The sequence below is a fragment of the Rhincodon typus genome, chromosome 1 (assembly GCF_021869965.1).
Source record: "Rhincodon typus isolate 14 chromosome 1, sRhiTyp1.1, whole genome shotgun sequence".
Lineage (NCBI taxonomy): Eukaryota > Metazoa > Chordata > Chondrichthyes > Orectolobiformes > Rhincodontidae > Rhincodon > Rhincodon typus.
In genome coordinates this window covers 133,224,380-133,233,722 of record NC_063332.1, presented here as the reverse complement: position 1 = coordinate 133,233,722, position 9,343 = coordinate 133,224,380, and the positions used below count along the sequence as shown (strand labels likewise).

At 40.1% G+C, this 9,343-nt stretch overlaps 1 protein-coding gene across 1 annotated transcript in view; it reads right to left on the bottom strand.

The window, feature by feature from the left end:
- ttc29 (tetratricopeptide repeat domain 29) overlaps positions 1-9,343 on the bottom strand; it is a 239,492-nt gene that overhangs the window by 690 nt on the left and 229,459 nt on the right. The gene's annotated exons all lie outside the window — the stretch shown is intronic.

Here is a 9,343-nt window from a genome sequence, read left to right as displayed (position 1 = left end):
TCCAGACCAAAATGTCAGCTTTCCTGCTCCTCTGATGCTGCTTGGCCTGCTGTGTTCATCCAGCTCTACACCTTGTTATCTCAGATTCTCCAGCATCGGCAGTTCCTACTATCTTTGAATAAGAAAGAGTTTTCTTTCGTCTTAAGCTTCTGATATTGATTGATAAATTTGCTATACATTGCTAATACAGATATATTTCAGAATAATATTCCTTTGTTTAAAAGTTTCAGTGCTTTTTTAAAAATTGAGACATAAAGGCCATTGTCTCCAAAGATTACGTATTTTAAGATTTATCACTGAAACTTTGCAGGTCTCTGTTTAACAAGATTCCTTTGTACAGTTGTCATGTTCAATTAAATGATCTTCTCTGAAGAGTTTTGTAAGCTTTTAGTTCAAATGTTGTGACAGTGAAATGAATAACAATATTAGCGCATCATAGTGCTCTAATATTAGAAGTTATTTTATTACTGAAGATTAATTAATTCAACAGAACTAAAATATATGGCCAAGACAAGTTGAAATGGGTGCACAGAGGATGGAACATAGGCTGCCTGATTAAGAAATATCTGTAGTATAATTAGCAAAAAGTACACTATCTTATTCATCATCTTCACTTGAGTGGGAGGGAGAAGACGTGAGTTTGGGATTTCATGATACTACATAAAGGCAGCCACAGCTTCTTAAAGAGATGGTGTGTTTTGGCTGCAAACATTGTGCAACAGATGGGAGACGAAACTACTGGTGAAGTGGATAAGTAGACACTAAAATACCCTGATGCCACACTAGCAGCTTTAGCACAGGAACCAGAGAGAATAGGAGCATACATTTCCCTGGTCCTTCGGCTACCTACTTGGGAGATAGTGTGGAGAGATTGCAGAATAGATCAATACCAGGAGTATTTCCTCAAGAGCAATGAAAAGAAATGAATGATTTAGCCAAAATTGTTAAGATAGGAAGTCAGTTAACAATACTTTCTAATCAATGCTGCACCATCCACAATCTCATTACCTTTAATGTAAGTGTAGCATTTCAATCAATAGCAATAATCCAGTGGTATTGAGACACAGGTAATGTTCTGGAGACTTGGGCTCAAATCCCAATATAAAATTGTTTCCAATTTTCAAAAGAAAATTTGGAATTAAATGTCTCATGATCCATCACAGTCCCACTTGGGGTTCAAGTTGAGGTCATGACAACTACTGATGTTAGAGGTGTTGCTATGCATGATTTCTTCATAGCTAATCACCTTTGTCTTTTCTGGCTTCTCTCTTACCCAACTCCATATGACACGTTGCAAATGATTTCAACATCTTTCCTTCCATTGAAAATGCTGTGAAGGCCAACCTCACTGAGCCAGTGAAGGAAGATTTTGTGAGAATTTTATGCACAACTGGGTGATGACTTCAGCAGAAATGTAATTTGCTGTCTGGTCCTATAATTCTGCCACAATTATGCACTAGGCATTCATGTGAAAGGCAGAACTGCCAGCAAATCAGAGGCCCAGAGTGAGATGTAAGGTGGCAAACAGTGCACATGATGACAAGGGAACAACTGCATGAAGTGAATGAAAGGACTACTGACAATGTACAGAAGGTAAACAGATGGGGTGCATCAATAGATCAGGAGCAATGCAGTGTATTAAGTAGGAAACTACTTCACAGATGGACCACTGTAATGCTGAGAGCCCAATTCCTTCTAAAGTGCTCACCATGACTGTTGATCGTCTTCATCTTGTCCACAATTGGTACAAATTTTGAAAAGATCACATAATACCTAAATAATGCAATAGAAGAGGCGCCGTGCACTTGGAGACATAGTGGTTTAATGATTATTCTCTGTGTGCTCTCCCCCAAGCTGAACAAATGGTGGAATTTCTTCCCATGAGTTGGGAAGCGAGACCTGACCAAGCCAGCCTGGTAGCAGAGGATGTCAGTTGCTGTGGGGTTATCCTTAGGACTTGGGTGAAGTGCCAAATAAAGCTGAATGATTTTATTGATCTATTCATGCTGCAAGGGTGTGTGAGCATCCTAACTTTTGACATAGGTGCACACCTATGGTAGGGTATGCATTAGTTTTGTATTGCAAATGTTAGTCAAGAGAGGTGAATGAGTGATAATTGTGTGCTGACAATGACAACTGAAAAAACATTGGTACCCTGATAAGGCGTTGGTGGCTGTAAGGGTGTGTAAGGTTACATGGTGCAGGTCATATGAACATAGGCTCATTACCTTCTGAGAAAAATAATTCTCATCTCTGTCTTTAGTGGGAGACCCCTTAATTTTAAACTGCATACCTTAATTCTCGTCTCTGTTACAAGGGAAAACAACCTTTCAGCATCGAGTCTCCTCAGGATCTTATATGTTTCAATAAAGTCAACAGTCATTCTTCTCAACTTGAAGGCCTAACCTGTCAAACTTTTCCTCATAAGATAACACCTTCATCCCAGGAATCAGTTGAATAAACCTTCTTCTATTCCAATTACGTCTCTTCTAAAATAAGGTGATTATAACCATACATAGCACTCTAGATGTGGTCTAACCACTATACAACTATAGTAAAACATTCCTACTTTTATAAAACAAAGAACTGCGGATGCTGAAGATCTGAAACAAAAGAAATAACGGCTGGATAAACTTAGCAAGTCTGGCCGCATCTGTGGAGAGAAAGCAGAGTTAATGTTTTGAGTCTAATGACCCTTCTTCAGAAGAATGGGAAGAACAACAAAAAGAAATATGAACAACTTCCACTGGAGATCTTGAAACTGACGGGAGGTGGGGGGAGTCCGAGCTTCAGTACTTTCACTGTTGTGCTGGATGCAAGTGGCATGTGGCTCAAGAGGAACAACAGCCAACTTCTAAGCATGGAGAAATATAAATAATTCACCTCGCAAATGTCAAGACGAACAATATCCACGATGCTAGAGTTAATGCAAATCTTCAACATTAGATTTGCAAACATGACATTGCCCAGTTCCGAACTGGAGATGATTTAAAATCTGCCCAAAATATTGTCTGAGGACATTGACACCGCAGGGTACAAACATGATGATGGTTGAGCAAAACAAAAGTAGTGGTGGCTTGAACCTTACAAGAGCAGCACATTCATGGTAAGGAGTTAATTTGTACAGTGGTCGGCCATTCACAAGACAGTAAAACACATTCATATTATGTTACCATAGTTGCTTCGATGTCCTCAGACAGCTAACCAGTACGACACACCGCTCCACAATTTCCCCTGCATAGAACTTTGTAACTTGAAGGATTGTCCAACTCAGTGTCGTACCGAACCCCAATCCTCTGCTCAACGTCAGTATGGTTAATAGTATTAGAGGTATATTAAGTTCCAAATAGGGCCGGGAGACCAAAGCGTTAAACAGGAAGAGCTTTATTATGGAAATGTTTACGCTACAGGCAGTGAGGTTAGACTGAACTGTTTCCTGCCCAAAATGGCCAGTGATGACTTCATTATTTCATGTGATTGGATTCTTTGTGACAGTCCACCAAACTTAACAACTACAAAATACCAACCCTCTCCCCATTAGAGGTTCGTGCAAAGAAAATGTTCATAATATTATTCACAAAGTCATATGTAGTCAGTAGACATATATAAGATGTTTTGGAGGATATTGATTCCTGTGTTGCTGTTGGTGCACCTCAGGTGTCTGTTTATTTTTCTCATTGGCCTTAACCTCTGGTGTTTTAGGTGTACTAGGAACATCATCTGTTGTCTTTTCCTGAGATGACTAAACGTTCGAAGGTCTGCACAATGTAGTAGTATTCTCCACTAAGGTGCTGTCCCCTTCAGATAATCCAGTTACTGTTCTGTCCTCAGGTATCTCCAGGTCTCTATTTCGTACAGTTACTTATGGATCTTCAATTAACACTATCCCTGGTAGATCGGCGATTGTCTAGTGGTATTATTGTTGGACTGTTAATCCAAAGACCCAGATAATGTTCTGGGGACCCCAGTTCGAATCCTGCCATGACAGATGGTGGAATTTGAATTCAATAAAATATCTGGAATTAAGAATCTAATGATGACCATCAATCCATTGTCAATTGTCGGGAAAAACCATCTGGTTCACTAATGTCCTTTAGGGAAGGGAACTGCCATCCTTCCCTGGTCTGGCCTATATGTGACTCCAGACCCACAGCAATGTGGTTGACTCTGAACTGCCCTCTAGGCAATTTGGGATGGGCAATAAATGCTGCCTGGCTAGCGATGCCCTCATCCTGTTAATGAATAAAGGATTCGTTGTTGTTGCAATGTGTTGATCTGCAGATCTTCTCTATACTACATCATCTCTTTTCTGTACAATATAGAAAACTAGTCCAGTCTGTGTTACAGTGATGGTTGGTAACTTGTCCTATCGTTACCGGTGTCTTCTCTACTTGTTTGATGTACTGAATGTCTACGTAAGGACTGTTTGTAGATTATTCATTTCACAAAGATAATCTAGAAAGCCCATTAGCATTCCAATGTAAACTGGATTTCCAGTAATTGTATAAGTGTGAGCTGACAGTAACCATGCTCACTTCTACATATGGCTTACTGTTACAGAAAATATTCTTGTATGAGGCCCAAATATCGTGGTTAATGGTCTTTGGTCTGTTAGTAGATTCCTAGTCATAATGGTTTCAGTGGAATCTTCTGAGGGCAAAAATGATTCCAAGAACTTCTTTCTCTCTCTGTGCAAAGTTTAACTTTGTTTAATGATCTTGATGCAAAAGCTATTGGTTTCTCTTCACCAAAAGATAATGTGTGACAAATGACTACTCCCACTCCTATGGCGATACATCCCATGCTAGTTGCAAAGGTATCTTGGGATCAAAATAGATCAGGACTTCTGATTTTAGGAAAGCCTCTTTTGCTTGTGTAAAAGAATTTGCATGTTGATATTCCCATTCCCAGTTCTTGTTTTGGCTTAAAAAAATATGCAGCAGTTTAAGAATGGTTGTAAGATTTGGGACAAACTTGCTAGAGTAATCCAAAAAACCCAAAAATGATCAAGGTTAGAAGGAACATGACACCAGGCTATAGTCCAACGGGTTTATCTGAAATCACAAGCTTTCGGCGTGCTGCTCCTTCATCAGGTGAAGTGAAGAAAAGCACACAGGCACAGAATTTATGGGCAGAGAGATCAAAAGATCATACAAATGGTGTCAGTGGAGTGTCGATAGGCTGAATAATAAGTCTTTGCAGGTGATCAAAAGTGTCAGACCATATGAGTAAAGTGTCAACAGATGAATAGCCAAGTGAAAGGATGACCTATAATCCAATTAACTGAGGCAGAGAGATAATTACAAAAAATTAAAAATAAGGTGATGCTGGATTCAAACCAAACAGCTGGAATAACGTGATAGGTATAAGAGTCACAAGCCAAGGGTCGAACCAAAGTGACAAGTAATCCAAAACTGTACAAATTAATTAAGGTAGAGTGATCATAACAAGTTATCAAGGTGATGTGGTGTTAAAACAGGACAGTAAGAAAAATTTTTACAAATATAGAATGGTATGGTGGGGTTACATCTAGCGTGACATGAACCCAAGATCATGGTTGAGACCATTCTCATGGGTATGGAGCTCTGCTGTCAGTTTCTGCTCGGCAATTCTGCATTGTTGTGCATTTCAAAGGTCGCCTTGGAGGACACTTACCTGAAGATTGGAGGCTAAATGTCCTCGACCGCTGAAATGTTTCCCAGCTAGGAGGAAACAATCCTGTCTGGCGATTGTTGCGCAGTGTACATTTATCCATTGTCATAGCATCTGCATGGTTTTGCCAATATATCATGCCTTGGGGCATCCTTGCCTGCAGCATATGAAATTGTCAACATTGGCTGAGTCACAAGAGTATCTGCCGTGTATGTGGTGGGTGGTGTTCCCACATGTCATGGTGGTATCCATGTCAATGATCGAACTTGTCTTGCAGAGGTTGCTGTGGCAGGGTTGTGAGTTGTTGTGGTCGATATTGTCCTGAAGTTTGGGTAGTTTGCTGCGAACGATGGTCTGTTTATGGTTTGTCGGTTGTTCAAAGGCGTGAAGTGGGGATGTAGGGATTATCTAAGCGAGATGTTCATTGTCATTGATGACATGTTGAAGGCTGCAAAGAACATGGTGTAGTTTCTTTGCTCGGGGGAAGTACTGAATGATGAAGGGTACTCTATTGATCATGTCCTGTATCTTCTTCTGAGGAGGTAGCTGCAGTTTTTCGGTGTGGCATGTTGGAACTGGCGATCAATGAGTTGATCATTCCGTTCTTATGAGGGCATCTTTCAGCATCTTTAAGTGTCCTTCGCATTCCTCCTCGTCCACGCAGATCCTGTGTCTATACAGGGCTTGTCCATAGGGGATGGCTTTTTTAAATTCTGATGAATTCCTCTGTGTCTGCTGTGAGACCAATGGGGTCCATTTTGGTAGTGAGGCAGAACTGAACATGATGGACAGCTAAAGATCTAAAAGATGCCCTCATAAGAACAGGATATGATGCTCAACTCTTCAATTGCCAGTTCCAATGTGCCACACCTCAAAACAGACACAGGACACAACAACAGGGTAACTTTCATCATCCAGTACTTCGCCGAAGTGGAGAAATTATGCTATATTCTTCATAGCCTTCAACATGTCATCGATGATGACGAACATCTTGCCTAGATAATCCATACACCCCCACTTCTTGCCTTCAAACAGCTGCCAAACCTTAAACAGACTATCATTTGCAGAAAACTACCCAGCCTTCAAGACAACATTGACCACAACACCACACAACCCTGCCATGGCAACCTCTGCAAGACAAGTCAGATCATCAATATGGATACTACCATCATACGTGGGAACACCATCTACCACGTACAGGGCAGATTCTCATGTGACTCAGCCAATATTGTCTACCTGATATACTGCAGGCAAGGAGGCCCCGAGGCATGGTATATTGGCGAGACCATGCAGACGATACGACAATGGATGAATGGACACTGCGCAACAATTGCCAGACAGGAATGTTCCCTCCTAGTCAGGGAACACTTCAGCGGTTGAGGATATTCAGCCTCCGATCTTCGGGTAAGCCTCCTCCCAGGTGGCCTTTGAAATACACAACAATGCAAAATTGCTGAGCAGAAATTGATAGCCAAGTTCCGTACACATGAAGACGGCCCCAACCGTAATTTTGGGTCATGTCTCACTGCATGTAACCCCACCATACCATTCTATATTTGTAAAATCTTCCTCACTGTCCTGTTTTAACACCATATCACCTTGATAACTTGTTATGATCGCTCTACCTTAATTAGTTTGTACAGTTTTGGATTATTTGTTACTTTGGTTAGCCTCTCGGCATGCAACTCTTATACCTATCATGTTATTCTAGCTGTTTGGTTTGTCTCTAGCACCACCTTACTTTTAATTTTTTGTAATTATCTCTCTGCCTCAGTTAGTTGGATTATAGGTCATCCTTTCACTTGGCTATTCATCTGTTGACATGTTACTCATACTGTCTGATGCTTTTGATCACCTGCAGAGACTTATTATTCAGCCTATCAACACTCCACTGACACCATTGTATGACCTTTTGATCACCTCTGCCTATAAATTCTGTGCCTGTGTGTTTTTCTTTACTTCACCTGAAGAAGGAGCAGCACTCTGAAAACTTGTGATTTCAAATAAACCTGCTGTCATATGACTTCTGACCTTGTCCATCCCAGTCCAACACTGGCACCTCCACATTAAAAATGAGCACATTTACATTTTCAGGTGTTGCTGTCTCAGTTATGGCTTTTACTTTACAAGGTATTCCTTAGCATCAATGACATGGCCTAAATATTCAATAGAAGATTTTTTTGAAAAGTCCTATTTGTCTTTCCTCACAGGAAGGCTATGTCCTAGTGGTATTATTATTAGATTGTTAATCCAGATACCCAGGTAATGTTATGGGAATTTGGGTTCAAAACCCTCTGGAAGATAATGGAATTTGAATTCAATAACAATCTGGAATTAAGAGTCTAATCATGGTCATGAAACCATTGTCAATTGTCAGAAAACCCATCTAGTTTACTAATCCCATCTGGTTTAGGGAAGGAAACTGCTGTCCTCACCTAGTCTGTTCTACATGTGGCTCCAGACCCTTAGCAATGTGATTGATTCTTAACTGCTCTCTGGGCAATTAGGGTGAGCAGTAAATGCTGGTCTAACCAACAATGAACATTATCTCATGAATGAACGAAAAGAAACTCTTAGGTCATAATTTTCAAGTCACTGCAGATTAACGTCTAAATTGTGGAGATGCCCTTTTCCTTTTCACCCTGTGACTAAAATATCATCGAGGTTAAGCTGGACTTCATCCAATCCATTTTAAAATCTGATCCACGGCACATTGGAATAACGCAGGTGCAGATGCGATTCCAAATGAACGTCTCTTGCGTTTGAATAGTCCTTTATGTGTTACAATGGTCAAGTATTTCCATGGCTCATGATCTATATTCATATGGAGATAGGCTCAACTAAGATCAATTTTACTGAAAAGCCGGCCTCTAGGTAGTCCAGCAAATATGTTATCGATGAAAGCCAAAGGATACAGTCCCTAACTGAACTTAAAATTACTGCAGATGTATACTGATCCGTCTTTCTTCATCTCTAGCTTTGCAAAAATTTTGCTTGCTTGTCATCCTTGATTTTCAATTTGACAGATACCTTTTCCATGTTTCCCAGATCCACAGTTAAAACAATGGCATGGTTTCTTTTACTGATCACTGAAATCATGAGTTCCACAAGGGAAACTTAGAGTTCATCTATTCCCAAAAACTGTTCTACATCATTTATCTCATTTTATAGATAGTTGTTTGGTCTTTTGTTTTCCATGTCTGTATCCTGCTTCATTTTCTTTTCTGAAAGTGACCTAATTTCTGACAATAAAAACATGCAGATTTTAAATCTGTGCACTGCATGTGTCTGTGAGACTTATTTGTTCCAAAACTTTGGCCAGGAATTTTAGTGTCTGGTGTGTATTTCACCACCGCATTGGCTTATTTGGTGTGTCCATTGTCATTTAATATCTTAAGAAATGGATATGTTGTATGGTTCTCCTGTGTAAATTACTTTCTTTTCCTCTTAGGGTTGTTCCATTTTGTTTCCTGACCTCTACTTCACTCATCATATGAATGGCTTTCTGTAGAGTTAGGTCTTCTTTGGGCTGTAATAAATCTGACAGAGAATCAGGTGTAATGGCTACAGCAAACTAGCCCTATGAGCTCTGACATTTTTACCACAGTTGCACGTCTTCAGTATCATTTAGAGGTCACTAACAAAATTATCTATGGATTCATCCAGATGTTTGCACTTCTATTTTTATAAT